We start from the raw sequence: 14,202 nt of genomic DNA, 5'->3' as shown, positions 1-14,202 counted from the left end.
TGAATTGCAGCATGTCAGGTCTCCTGGTCCATCACCAACTCCTGGAGTTCACTCAGACTCACGTCCATGGAGTCAGTGATGCCATCCAGCCAGCTCATCCTCTGTCGTCCCCTTCTCCTCCTGCCCCCAATCCCTCCCAGCATCAGAGTCTTTTCCAATGAGTCAACTCTTCTCATGAGGTGGCCAAAGTACTGGACTTTCAGCTTTAGCATCATTCCTTCCAAAGAAATCCCAGGGCTGATCTCCTTCAGAATGGACTGGTTGGATCTCCCCACAGTCCAAGGTGATTTACATCATCTTCTGGCCAAGAGGCCTCTTAACACTTTATGGCTCTCTTCCTTAATGAATGTTAATCTCATTTCCCCTGAAGTGTTTTTCTTTAATCTGCATCACCCTCAAAGCACTGAAGTTACATCCTTATAGAACAATGGTGCAGTGGGTTATAACAAAGAAGGTACTTAACTCAAAGATCTATGTTGCTACTTGTTTTTTTTTTTTCTGTATACCAACTATATCAACAAATAAAATATATGAAAATTTGACAGCAAGTATTGGCTCAACAAATGAAACCCTTAGTCAGTCCTATTCTAATGATTTGACTCCTCAGAAGCCCCTACATTCCTAGGATGCTTTGAGCTTCCTGTGCCTCTCGAGGTCAGAAGGCTGCAAACAATCACATGCACAGCTGTAAGAGTCCTGTAGGCAGGTTAGAAAGCCATCAGAGGGGCTTTTGGATTGAAACATTCTTATTATTCCCAGCAGACTTATTATCTAAAAGCTCTAAATTAACTTCTTCCAGAAAAAGTTGGGGTGGGGGGGCAGCCCCTGTTAATGTCAGAAGTGTAAGCGAAAAGCATAATGCAGTATGGCCCGCAGACTCTGGTTTTGGCGGTAGATGCTTGAGAAAATCCAGCGAGGCTCCCTTGAGGCCAGACTCGCCTTTGCCTGTCGGACCCCTTAACCTCATGACCTTTGCCACGGGCGGGACTCCTCGTGCTGGCTCCTGGCACTTCAGTGCTCAGTTTTCTTCACAGTTCAACTCTCACATCCATACAAGACCACTGGGAAAACCATAGCCTTGACTAGACGGACCTTAGTTGGCAAAGTAATATCTCTGCTTTTGAATATGCTATCTAGGTTGGTCATAACTTTTCTTCCAAGGAGTAAGCGTCTTTTAAGTTCATGGCTGCAATCACCATCTACAGTGATTTTGGAGCCCCCAAAAATAAAGTCTGACTCTGTTTCCACTGTTTCCCCATCTATTTCCCATGAAGTGATGGGACCAGATGCCATGATCTTCGTTTTCTGAATGTTGAGTTTTAAGCCAACTTTTTCACTCTCCTCTTTCACTTTCATCAAGAAGCTTTTTAGTTCCTCTTCACTTTTTCTGCCATAATGGTGGTGTCATCTGCATATCTGAGATTATTGATATTTCTCCTGGCAATCTTGATTCCAGCTTGTGCTTCTTCCAGCCCAGCGTTTCTCATGATGTACTCTGAATAGAAGCTAAATAAGCAGGGTGACAATATACAGCCTTGACGTACTCCTTTTCCTATTTGGAACCAGTCTACTGTTCCATGTCCAGTTCTAACTTTTGCTTCCTGACCTGCATACAAGTTTCTCAAGAGGCCAGATAGTCTGGTATTCCCATCTCTTTCAGAATTTTCCACAGTTTATTGTGATCCACACAGTCAAAGGCTTTGGCATAGTCAATAAATCAGAAATAGATGTTTTTCTGGAGCTCTCTTGCTTTTTCAATGATCCAGTGGATGTTAGCAATTTGATCTCTGGGTCCTCTGCCTTTTCTAAAACCAGCTTGAACATCTGGAAGTTCATGGTTCACATATTGCTGAAGCCTGGCCTGGAGAATTCTGAACATTACTTTACTAGTGTGTGAGGGTAATGATACTAAATTTCCTGGAATCTTTGAGTGGGTTTCTCTGCTCAGCTTATTCAGTAAATGCCAACAGAGCTTTTCTAAACAGAGAAACACCATAGTAGAGTATGCTACATGGCTGAAAGTATCGGTAGTTGGAGATTGGGAATGAAATACAACATGACAAATGTTTTCAAAGTAGGATCTACTTAATCTGATGATGTATATAATGAGTCTGAGGTAAAGCAAGATTGTAACTGCCACAATTGAGACATGAATCACTGTATGGGTGATAGTTCTTTTCAGTCAGAGAGAAATATAGGGACAGAAGCAGATTCCATCAAGTGAGAGATGATGAGTTTGTTTTGGAACAGGCTAAAGGGCTTGTGGGACATATCCAAGTTTGATGTCCAGTAGATAATTGAAAATCGGAATGTGGGCTTCAGAATATATTGGGAATGAGGATAGAGTTGAAAAACATATGTTGATATTAATGAAAACCCAAAGTAGGTAGTATTTCTCAGGGATAGTTAGTAGAATAAAGAGAAAAAAAATCAAGATAAAAAGTAAAATTTTATGTGCTTTATTCAAAATTCTTCTGTCAAATAAAACTTAGCTGTGTTCTATAAAGTTGTCTTAAGGAAAGCAAATGTAGTGATGCAAGGTACTGTATATTTTTAATATACTCAATCAGAGTATTGGAAACTTCTACTTTATTTTACATAATATCTAATCTGGCACTTACTATAGGCAAATAATATTATGACATGAAATGTTTCCTCTTCAATTATTCCTTAATAACAGAGTTGTTTTACTTTTAGTGCCTATTCTTTTCATGTTACTTAAATATTACCTGGGAAGTCATCAAACTAAGATAATTTTCCAATCACGTTTCTAATTTTTCCTTTTTTTAAGCTAAAAATAATTTTAAAAGTGTTTTTCTTAATAAATTGACTTTCTTAACCCAGGATATTGTAGGGATGATTAATATCTCTTCAAACTTTGAATTCAGGGTCTCAACAGTAAAAATCTTAATGTAAGAAATGATTTCATTGGAATATCTTATCATTTTTTACTACTGTAGATTGATGACAATAATTTTAAAATTAATTCTCTTTCTAGTACAATTGGAAATTGGCTTTACAACCTTACTTCATATTCTTATTCTATTTTGTTGTTTTAAATTTCTCATGACATTTGTGTAACATCTCATAATTACAAATTATCTGTAGCTGCCACGTTACTTAATTCTGACTTCAACTTGGTGACATAGGAACTAGTAATGCTATTTTATGGAAAAGGATACTTCAAGTGAGAACCCAATGTTTTATAGCTCATAAGGGTAGAGAGAGCCCTCAGATCAGCTCCTCATCCTCTCTGTTCAGAGTGATTTGACTACACCTGAGCAATTTCAAAATATTACATGTTTTGTTAAAGCATTTGCTTGTGTTGTACTTCCAAATCCCTTGTGAACACAGATGAAGTTAGAAAACCATATACTTTAAAGAAAATGGCTATGACATGATTAATTCCACCATTCCACCTCACCCCTGATGTTTTTATATTTAATGAGGTACAAGAGTCTCCTCTGAGATTGAAATGAGAACTTTTTTTGTGTTATAACAAAGAAAGATTATTTTCATCTCCAGCAGTTCCTGGCTGATCACAGTGTTCTGTGCCACAGAAAGGCCTGAATAACTTTATTAAAGAAAGCACTGAAGCCAAGAATTAGCATTCTGTCTGTCTGAACTGCAATTGCACACAGGTTGGCTTCTCATTTTTGCTGCAGTGTTTTCATTATGGTAATTGAAAGGCTGCCCTCTCAATTCACAGCAAAATGAGAAATTTAGACAAGAAAGTGGATCTTTAGCAAGAAATTTTCCTATGGCATCCTTTGTACCTTTTTCGCAAATTTTATATATTTGAAGATTTTATGGTTGTGCTACCAAGGGCTATCTACTTTGATATTATTATACATAAGATTCTGTTATTTACAGTAACTCTTACAAGCTCTGATGGTCTTCTCTGAAATAGTGTGATGTGAAGGTCAGTGTGAGCCACTCTTCCAAAAGCAGCATCAATAAAGCATCTGAAATCATGTTGGGGTCCTCTAGTTGTGATTTATTTGTAAATTACAAAGTGGTACTTACTATAGTACTTCTGTGTAGAAGTATAAAAAATTTATTATTATTATTTTTATCTGTGGACTCAAAATGTTTGTTAAAAAACTTAAGTGTAACAAGTCTATCAAAGTGAAATGTAACTAAAATTATATCTTTATCTCAAGCACATGAACAATTTGATTATTATTAATAATGAGAGAAGAATCAGTTCAGTTCAGTCACTCAGTGTGTCGAATTCTTTGCGACCCCATGGACTGCATCACCCCAGGCTTCCCTGTCCATCACCAACTCCCAGAGCGTTCTCAAACTCATGTGCATTGAGTTGGTGATGCTATCTGACCAATTTATCCTCTGTAGTCCCCTTGTCCTCTCACCTTCAATCTTTCCCAGCATCAGGGTCTTTTCCAATAAGTTGGTCCTTCTCGTCTGGTGGCCAAAGTATTGGAGTTTCAGCTTCAGCACCAGTACTTCCAATGAATATTCAGGACTGATTTCCTTTAGGATTGACAGGTTGGATCTCCTTGCAGTCCAAGGGACTCTCAAGAGTCTTCTCCAACACCACAGTTCAAGGGCATCAATTCTTCAGCGCTCAGCTTTCTTTATAGTCCAACTCACATCCATACATGACTACTGGAAAAACCATAGCTTTGACTAGGCACAACTTTGTTGGTAAAGTAATGTCTCTACTTTTTAATATGCTCTCTAGGTTGGTCATAGCTTTTCTTCCAAGGAACAAGCGTCTTTTAATTTCATTATACTAAATTGGATCTCCTAGTAAACTTGATTTTAATCCTCCTCAATATCACAAAGAATTATGATTCTTGTCAGAACAGCAGCAGAATATAAACTGTATCTCACATTTGCCCATGGCCAATAATTAAAATTCTATTTATAAAGAGGATAAACAATGAAATTGTAGATTTAGTGTTTAACAATATTTGTACCAACTTTTATGAATTATTGTAATTACTGTATACTTAACCAGTTAAAATGAAACAAGTAGCAAGTATAAGGACTTCTTTAGCTAGATATAGTTTATAAGATCTTTATTTAAAATTTTAACATTAAAATTTTAACATTTTCTTCATCATGGATTTTTGCATTAATTTTGATGTTTTTAAATATTACATTAAAATGTTACTTATTTTGATTGCTAATTTTGGAAGGTTCTTCTTAAATTTTGCACTGGGGCAATGCCTTATTTTTGTCACTGTGGTCCTGGATATTTTAAAGACAATAATGAATTTTAATATTTGTAGAAATATACCTCTAGGAAGGGTTTCTCCTTAACCTGTTAACTAGTTGTCTGTGAATATTTTTTTGGCATAATAGTAGTAGGCAGAAAAAAAGAGAAATATATATTGAGAGAATAAGACACAAGGGTTTCAGAACTGTACTGCAGAGAAATGAGAAGAGAGAGACTGCCAGATTATTTTGCAGTCTGATACAGTGTTCTTTTTAGAGGTCATGAAACTGAAGCCTTAACCTTGTCACATTTGGAGAAACCCTGTAGCCTTAGGTATGCAAGCTTAGTATTTCAATTGTTATTGCTATTTAGTCACTAAGTCATGTCCAACTCTTTTGGAACCCCATGGACTATATCCCACCAAGCTCTTCTGTCTTTTTTAGGCAAGAATACTGGAGTGGGTTGCCATTTCCTTCTCAGAGGATCTTCAGATCCGAAGATTGGACTCTCATCTCCTGCAGTGGCAGGCAGATTCTTTATACCTGAGCCACCAGGAAAGCCCTTTGTATTTCAATAAATATTACCAAATCATTCTTTTTGAAGCAATCAAGTTACCTTAGCGCCTAAAATGATGTCAAATTACCTGGAGATAGGGTCCCTGGTGGAATACATTGGCAGTTTTCATAGCCCCAAATTATACTGAGAGGTAGATTCACAAAGTCTGATATCTAGAAAAAGAATAGTTCTCTGTCCTAATCTTTTTGAGAAAATTTTTAGAGGAATTTTAATTCATTTTAGCCTTTTCTAAAGAGCAATTTAAATGTGACATTTGAAACTGGAAATAAAACTGGTGCTAGAATCAGTTCAGTTCAGTTCAGTTCAGTTCAGTCACTCAGTCGTGTCTGACTCTTTGTGACTCCATGAATCGCAGCACGCCAGGCCTCCCTGTCTATCACCAACTCCTGGAGTTCACTCAGACTCATGTCCATGGAGTCAGTGATGCCATCCAACAATCTCATCCTCCGTTGTCCCCTTCTCCTCCTGCCCCCAGTGTGGTGCTAGAATAATTTGTACTAAAATACTATGTTAAACCCAGAAATTTTCTATCTCACTTTTTAAAAATATTGCCATTAGAATTATTAACTGTTCATCTGTATACAGTCAGAATTTTGGATATCAAGGCCATAAAAATAATTTTAATATAGTTTTTGCCAATTTGCATTTCAAACTAGCAATTTAGCCCATAAAGAGTACAGAAGGCTTAACAGATAACATATAATTAACAAAAATAAAATCATAAAAAAATTCTAAAATTTGTGTGTAAAAGGAGATTATCAGAGACTATGCAAAAGAAAATAGTTCTTCCTGGCTAACTTAGTGCTTTTTACATTACTTGAGATATACTGGGTAATCTAAGCATGTGCTATGTGCAAAACAAAAATAGGAATCAATTTAAATTTTACTAGTGACAGTGAAATAAGCTGAGGCAGGTGCATTATGAAACAAATGATATGAAACTTCCTTACTAGGATTTCAATTTTAATTAATTGTTTTCCAATTTCATGAGTTAAATCTTAATCTGCTTATCAAGTCATAAGTCTCAGTGCATTTTCATTTGTTGATAAAATATTGTGTGACACACTGAGAAACCTGCTCCAAGGGAAACTCAGAAAAGAAATCCAATAGGATCTGGTGAAACCCTTAAACTGGCATGCATTTCAAAAGGAAATCACATTCAAAATAAATCTCAATGTGTTATAGTTTTTTAAAAAAATGATCCCTGTGAAAGCTTGTTGACTTAATCAAAATCACAGTTACAAGATATTAGAAACTCGCCTAAAACCATTTCTTATGGATTAAATACCAGAAGATTTTCCTCTTCACCAGCTTGACTCACTGTAGTCTTTTCTTCAATGATCAGTACTCACATTTTTCACATTGGCTAAAATATAGTTTCCTCGGTATCCTTGCCTTGAGAACTCCGTGAACAGTATGAAAAGACAAAACGGACACTGAAAGATGAACTCACCAGGTCGGTAAGTGCCCAATATGCTACTGGAAATCAGTGGAGAAATAACTCCAGAAAGAATGAAGAGAAGGAGCGAAAGCAAAAACACCCAGTTGTGGATGTGACTGGTGATGGAAGTAAAGTCTGATGCTGTAAAGAGCAATATTTTATAGGAACCTGGAATGTTAGGTCCGTGAATCAAGGCAAATTGGAAGTGGTCAAACAAGAGATGACAAGAGTGAACATCGACATTTTAGGAATTAACGAACTATAATGGTCTAGAAAGGGTGAATTTAACTCAGATGACCATTATATTTACTATTGTGGGTAAGAATCCCTTAGAAGAAATGGAGTAGCCATTATAGTCAACAAAAGAGTCTGAAATGCAGTACTTGGATACAATCTCAAAAACGACAGAATGATCTCTGTTCCTTTCCAAGGCAAACCATTCAATATCACAGTAATCCAAACTATGCCTCAACCAGTAATGCTGAAGAAGCTATAAGTTGAACGGTTCTATGAAGACCTACAAGACCTTCTAGAACTAATACCAAAAAAAAGATGTCCTTTTCATTATAGGGGACTGGAATGCAAAAGTAGGAAGTCAAGAAATACCTGGAATAACAGGCAAGTTTGGTCTTGGAGGACCGAATGAAGCAGGGAAGAATTAATAGAGTTTTGCCAAGAGAACACACTGATCATAGAAAACACCCTCTTCCAACAACACAAGAGAAGACTCTACACATGGACATCACCAGATGGTCAATACTGAAAATCAAATTGATCATATTCTTTGGAGCCGAAGATGGAGAAGCTCTATAGAGTCATCAAAAACAAGACCGGGAGCTGACTGTGGCTCAGATCATGAACTCCTTATTGCTGAATTCAGACTTAAATTGAAGAAAGTAGGGAAAACCACCAGACCATTCAGGTATGATCTAAATCAAACACCTTATGATTATACAGTGGAAGTGAGAAATAGCTTCATGAATTAGATCTCATAGACAAAGTGCTTGATAACTATGGACTGAAGTTTGTGACATTGTAGAGGAGGCAGGGATCCATACCATTCCAAAGAAAAAGAAATGCAGAAAGGCAAAATGGTTTTCTGAGGAGGGCTTACATATAGCTGAAAAAAAGGGAAGCGAAAGGCAAAAGAGAAAAGGAAAAATACCCATTTGAATGCAGAGTGCCAAAGAATAGCAAGGAGAGATAAGAAAGTCTTCCTCAGTTATCAGTGCAAAGAAATAGAGGAAAGAAATAGATAGGGAAAGACTAGAGATCTCTTCCAAAAAATTTGGAAATACCTAGGGAACATCTCATGCAAAATTGGGCACAATAAAGGACTGAAAACATATGGGCATAACAGAAGCAGATATTAAGATGAGGTGGCAGGAATACACAGAAGAACTATACAAAAAAGATCTTCACGACCCAGATAATCACAAAGGTGTGATCACTCACCTAGAGCCAGACATCCTGGAATGCACAATCAAGTGGGCCTTAGGAAACATCAGTATGAGCAAAGCTAGTGGAGGTGATGGAATTCCACTGAGCTATTTCAAATCCTAAAAGATGACACTGTGAAAGTGCTGCACTCAATATGCCAGCAAATTTGGAAAACTCAGCAGTGGCCACAGGACTGGAAAAGGTCAGTTTTCATTCCAATCCCAAAGAAAGGCAGTACCAAAGTATGTTTAAACTACCCAACAATTGCACTCATCTCACACGCTAGTAAAGTAATGCTCAAAATTCTCCAAGCCAGGTTTCAACAGTATGTGAACTGTGAATTTCCAGATGTTCAAGCTGGATTTAGAAAAGGCAGAGGAACAAGAGATCAAATTGCCAGCATCTGTTTGATCATTGAAAAAGCAAGAGAGTTCAAGATAAACATCTACTTCTGCTTTATTGACTATGCCAAAGCCTTTGACTGTGTGGATCACAACACATTGTGGAAAATTCTTAAAGAGATGGGAATACCAGAGCATCTGACATGCCTGTTTAAAAATATGTATGCAGGTCAGGAAGCAACAGTTAGAACTGGACATGGAACAACAGACTGGTTCCAAATTATGAAAGGAGTGCATCAAGGCTGTGTATTGTCACCCTGTTTATTTAACTTATATGCAGAGTATATCATGAGAAACACTCTACTGGGTGAAGCATAAGCTGGAATGAAGATTGCCGGGAGAAATATCAATAACCTCAGATGTGCAGATGACACCATCCTGATGGCAGAAAGCAAAGAAGAACTAAAGAGCCTCTTGAAAGTGAAAGAGGAGAGTGAAAAGGCTGATTTAAAGCTCAACATTCAGAAAACTAAGATCATGGCATCTTGTCCCATCACTTCATGGCAAATAGATGGGGAAACAGTGAAAACATTGACAGACTACTTTTTTCAGCTCCAAAATCACTGAAGATGGTGTTTGCAGCCATGAAATTAAAAGATGCTTGCTCCTTGGAAGAAAATTTATGACCAACCTAAAGAGCATATTAAAAAGCAGAGACATTACTTTGCCAACAAAGGTCCATCTAGTCAAAGCTATGATTTTTCCAGTAGTCATGTATGGATATGAGGGTTTGACCCTAAAGAAAGCTGAGTGCCAAAGAATTGATGCCTTTGGACTGTGGTGTTGGAGAATACTCTTGAGAGTCCCTTGGACTACAAGGAGATCCAACCTGTCAATCCTAAAGGAAATCATTCCTGAATATTCATTGGAAGGACTGATGGTGAAGCTGAAACTCCAATACTTTGGCCACCTGATGTGAAGAACTGGCTCATTGGAAAAGACCCTGATGCTGGGAAAGATTGAAGGTGGGAGGAGAAGGGGAGGGCAGAGGATGAGATTGTTGGATATCATCACCGATTCAATGGACATGAGTTTGAGTAGACTCTGGGAGTTGTTGATGGATAAGGAGGCCTGCAGTCCATGGGTCCCATAACGTCGGTAACAACTGAGCAACTGAACTGAACTGTGCTGAGAATATAGTTAACTGAGCAGCTTAATTTTCAGCTAAACAATAGTAGATGTCAATTGTTATTTCTTTTCTAATACTTTTCTTCTACATAGTCTGCTAAATATGGGGAAATCTATATATTTAAGAGGTTATAGAGTTTAGATTGGAGAAGGCAATGGCACGCCACTCCAGTACTCTTGCCTGGAAAATCCCATGGACGGAGGACCCTGGTAGGCTGCAGTCCATGGGGTCATGAAGAGTCAGGCATGACTGAGTGACTTCACTTTCATGTATTGGAGAAGGAAATGGCAACACACTCCAGTATTCTTGCCTGGAGAATCCCAGGGATGAGGGAGCCTGGTGGGCTGCCGTCTTTGGGGTCGCACAGAGTTGGACACGTCTGAAGCGACTTAGCAGCAGCAGCAGCAGAGTTTAGATAGCTCAGACATAGGAAATGTAAGAATATTTAATAAATGTTGCTACAGAAAATTGTTAATTTGTGATTAATTAATGTAACTGTAATAAGTGAAAAAGGTTTGCATTGCTGTTTGATGATTATCTGTTCCACATCGTTAACAAGCAGAATGGGCAACTATGGGCTGAAGTTGCCTACAGAGCAGTTCCCAACCTTTTTGGCACTAGGGACCCTTTTCTTGGAAGTTCATTTTTCCAAGATGGATGATTCAAGTGCCTTACGTTTATCATGTACTTTTTTTTCTATTATTATGACATCACCTTCACCTCATATCATCAAGCATTAGATCCCAGAGGTTGGAACCCCTGGCTAGAGCACTATCCTAGGAGGAGAATGGCCAGTTTTAACATCAGACTTGTCTTAGGGTGGGTGGTGGAGCTCTAACATAAGTGACTGAAAATAAAATACAGAATATATTCTTATTGTTTAACAACACTAATTATTTAAGTATGCCAATTTTATAAAGAGTTTTAGTTTTTGCAAAAACAATGCAGATGTTCCTTATCTCCTCTGTCCTCCCCAACTGCTATCCATTAAAAGAAAGAGGTGAATGTGGAGATGGTGGGGGAGTGTTTTTCTTTCCCTTTGAAAGTGGCCTCTATAGCAACAGGAAAGCATAGGGTAGCAGTAGGAAAAAAAAAAAAATCCTTTGGAAAATAAATACATATTTTCTTCTTTATTTGAGGTCTCTATCCTTCATCTTAGATTATGCTATATGGATTCCATTAATTTCTCAAAACTTCTGTTGTAATGCTGAAAGAGTAGACTGCTTTGTAAATAAGGACATATGGGATATACACATAGCAATTTGGATGGAGTTACATGGTAAATGGCAGAGGATGGTTAGAACCTAAGTCTCAAGGGCTGCTGTTGCCTGAGATTTCTCAGGAAAACATCTTGTACCTTTACATGTTAAAGTGAGTTTGCTTGGGAGAAACCTGGATAGCACAAGCTGGAATATTAATTTTGGCTTCACTTCTTTTTTTCATATTTATATTTTATCTGTAAATAATATAATGTATATATTATATAGAACAGTGAATATTCAAGTGATTCTAAGTAGAGTTTCTAAACTGCTTTCTTAGCCTTAAAGATAAATGTCTTTTATGTATATTGTATAATTAAAAGCAAGGAGAATATGTTCTTTCCTTGATTGAAACAATCACGTCTGTGGGTTTATAATCATAATTTCTGTTGCTTTCACTTTATGACAGATGAATTACATAAGCAAATATCTGGAATAGGAATTTTAATTATAATGTGAGAAGTTGAAAGCCAGAAAATACACAACTAAAATCTAATCTGGAATTAACATTAGGGAAGAAGCAAAATATAAGGCAGGCATGTAATACTTGTTCAAGTGCTATATAATTTGAAGATTAACTTTATGCCTATAGGATATATCAAGTTGAATATTTAAGATCACCAAAAATGATGTGAGTATCCTTCCATACTGTCAAGCTCAAAGTTAACGTTCAACAGATATTGGGAAGCCACTTGAATGTATCTAAACAGATCAATCATGTGATTAAGGCTGTCACATAGGAATTTTATCTGGAATCAGTGTGCCAGAAAAAAGTGGAATAAAGTTGTTGTGATTATCTAAACAGTAAATTGAATGACTTCATTAGAACAGGACAGTGTGACTAAAAAGGTGTTGTTGTTCAGTCACTCACTCCTGTCCAACTATTTGCAACCCAATGGACTGCAGCATACCAGTCTTCCCTGTCCTTCACTGTCTCCCTGAGTTTGATCAAACTCATGTCCATTGAGTTGGTGATACCATCCAACTATCTCACCCTCTGTCGTCCCCTTTTCCTCCTGCCCTCAATCTTTCCCAGAATCAGGGTCTTTTCTAATGAGCTTGTTCTTCACATTAAGTGGCCAAAGTATTGGAGCTTCATTTTCAGCAGCAGTCCTTCCAATGAATATTCAGAGTTGATTTCCTTTAGGATTGACTGCTTTGTTGTTTTTGCACCTGTCTTCTTCTGTTAAGAGTTTTCTCCAGCACCACAGTTCAAAAGCATCAGTTCTTCAGTGCTCAACCTTCTTTATGGTCCAACTCTCACATCTTGCATTTTTTTTTTTTCCTTAGGAGTGGTTCTGACCACTTCCTCCTATACGATGTTATGAACCTCTGTCCATAGTTCTTTGGGCACTCTATCAGATCTACTCCCTTGAATCTTTTGTTAATTCTACTGTATAATCATAAGGGATTTGATTTAGGTCATACCTGGAGAAGGAAATGGCAACCCACTCCAGTATTCTTGCCTAGAGAATTCTGTGGACAGAGGAGCCTGGTGGGCTACCATATGTGGGGTCACAGAGTCGGACATGACTGAAGTGACTTAGCAGCAACAGCAGCAGCAGCATACCTGAATGACCTCATAGTTTTCCCTACTTTCTTCAATTTAAAAATAAAATTTTCAATAAAGTGTTCATGATCTAAAAATGTGTAAACTCCATTAAAATTGCCACTTAGGAGCACCTACCTTCAAAGAGAAATAGTAAAATGTACTGTTTAAAGATAGTGAGGAAGAAGGGATTAATGAATACTGAGCCTCCAGTAGTCATGTATGAATGTGAGAGTTGGACCATAAAGAAAGCTGAGCACCAAAGAATTGACACTTTTGAGCTGTGGTGTTTAAGACTCTTGAGAGTCCCTTGGACTGCAAGGAGATCCAACCTGTAAATCATAAAGGAAATCAATCCTGAATATTCATTGGAAGGACTGATGCTGAAGCTGAAACTCCAATATTTTGGCCACCTGATGTGAAGAACTGACTCATTTGAAAAACTCCTGATGCTGGGAAAGATTGAAGGTGGGGGGAGAAGGGATGAGAGAGGATGAGATCATTGGATGGCATCACCGAACCAATGGACGTAAGTTTGAATAGGCTCTTTGAGTAGGTGAGGGACAGGGAAGCCTGGTGTGCTGCAGTCCATGGGGTTGCAAAGAGTCGGACACGACTGAGCAACTGAACTAAACTGAACTGATCCTTACTATATGCCATCCACAGAATGCCACTTACACACATTATATCATCCGTCAATAACAGAAATACAGTCCACAGGAAAAGGAAGAGGTTATGAAGGGGATTAGCAAAAAGGGGCACCATGAGTTTCCAACCCTAAAATCTCTAGCAGAATTTGGAAATTCAAGAATTAAGCATCATGATTCTGGAAAATCTATGAAAAATCTAGAAATGATCTTTAAAACATTGAAAGTACATTAAGCAAGTCATATTTGATCAGAGGAAAAGATAAGAAAATGCTGGTCCAAATTTTGGTTAAAGTCTGTAACTTCTATTGGGTGTGAAACACACACACACACACACACACACACACACACAAGCAGGTGATAAAGAAAGATGAGTCAATAGAGAGTTAGTGGAATGTCCAAAATAATGCTTTATCATAAAAACCAGAAAGAAAGGAAAAATTGAACAATAGCAATATATGCTTTAGAGGAAATAAGAAGAAAGAGAATTAAGACTAAGTTTGATATTTTGAAAGTAGAAAGTAATTGGTGAATTATTATTATTATTATTATTTTGCAAAAACCGGAACAAATTT

The sequence above is a fragment of the Capricornis sumatraensis genome, chromosome 4 (assembly GCF_032405125.1).
Source record: "Capricornis sumatraensis isolate serow.1 chromosome 4, serow.2, whole genome shotgun sequence".
In the NCBI taxonomy this organism is placed as follows: Eukaryota; Metazoa; Chordata; class Mammalia; order Artiodactyla; family Bovidae; genus Capricornis; species Capricornis sumatraensis.
The sequence above is the reverse complement of the archived record's forward strand: the minus strand, read 5'-3'. Positions refer to the sequence as shown.